Below are 1,660 nucleotides of genomic sequence, written 5' to 3'. Positions count from 1 at the left end.
ATTTATTTTAGGAAGGTATCAAAACTCTAAATAAAAAATAATTTGGGAAAAGTAATTCCTGCTTCTATAAAAATAATTTGTTCAACATTTAAAACAAAGACTTGTTTTTTTTTTTTATATTGACAGATTGGTTCTTGACTCAGACCAAGTTTTGAATTTTGTCCCTCTTCAACTGAGTGACATCCCTGCGGAATTCTACATCTTTAATTTAAGCTTGAGTTGAATTTGCTTATTTTCACTGTGAATTTGCGTTACATACATATATAAACAAAATGAAATAAATCTATTATTTCTTTGCTCTTTATGTAAACTGTAATCTGCCAAATTTCAGCAAGATTATATGAAAAGTTCAGACGTGCTCACAGTTCAAATTTTGTCTCTTCAGCTCTGAGGACAACACTTTCAAATCCGGAGAGATTCAAGGAGAGTTTCTGACACTTCTCACTGGTCCATTAGGAAACATTTCACAGATATTTAATGCTYGGGGAGGATTTCACTAAATCTTGTGCTTATTCTCGTGACACTTAGGAAAAGTAAAGCAGATTTAATAGCTTTTCCCCCGACACACTGATGGAGAGTCTCCTCTGCTTACAGCACACTTTCATAAAACCCCATCTAAACCAAATTAATGCACTTCCTCCAACATGTGAGGATAAACCTGAGGGCCACGGGGCTGTCGGCCCCTATCAGGCTCCTCACAGGGAATGGAGTCAGCAGGCAGTGGAACACATTTGCAACCAGGCGGAGATGAAGAGGTGCCAGCTAAGCAGGCAGCATATGGCCCGCTGCCTGTCAGACTGACACGTTTCATCTTCATATCCTCATGAGTGAAGAGTTGTWGCAGTTTTGAACAAACCTTGTTGTAAAAATGAGATCTTGAGTGGTGGAGCTCAGATTCTGGGTTTTAGGTCAGGGTTCCAAAACTCCTCTATGCCAGGACCCCCAAACAGCGTTAGCTCAACCAGGTGAACAGGATTCCAGCCAACAACGAGGTGAAAATGAACACCAAACCAGTTGTCGTTCCATATGTTGTGGGTGTTACAGAGAACCTGAGACATTTATTCTCTCCTATATGATGTCCAGAGTGGCTTTCAAACCACAAAACACAGTACGAGTATGACAAAGATTGGTTCACCCCAAAGATCCATTCCCCGGCACAAACAGAGTAATATTGTGTATGCTGTTAAGTGTCAGGAGGACTGTGATCAGTTATACGTCTGGGAAACTAAACTGCCACTATTCAACAGAATGAGCCAGCATGGATGAGCAACATTATCAGGCCAGGCCTCTGCAGTTTACACTCATCTACAGACCAGGGGTCTCATTTATTCCAACTTTTTTATTGAATTTTTAGCAACTTGACATACAATATTTGTCATACGGAAAATGAAAAAGAATTATTAACAGAGATGAAGAGAAAAAAAATCTTCCTTACATTAATGAGATCGTATTGAGCACAAATGATAATAAACGTAAGCTGCCCCCCCTCCAAAACCCTCCCTGAATACCCCCGATCTAGGTTCTAGCACAAAATAAACATTTAGCAGAGATCCAGTCCCTGCGGCATACAATGTTACATTTAATTACACACCCACCCCTCCAAATAAATTCCAGAACAGCAGTAATATACATACAGTATATGTATTTACATTCACACTTT

This window comes from Austrofundulus limnaeus, unplaced genomic scaffold, assembly GCF_001266775.1.
Source record: "Austrofundulus limnaeus strain Quisiro unplaced genomic scaffold, Austrofundulus_limnaeus-1.0 Scaffold510, whole genome shotgun sequence".
Classification (NCBI taxonomy): Eukaryota; Metazoa; Chordata; class Actinopteri; order Cyprinodontiformes; family Rivulidae; genus Austrofundulus; species Austrofundulus limnaeus.
Note: the sequence above shows the minus strand (reverse complement) of the source record.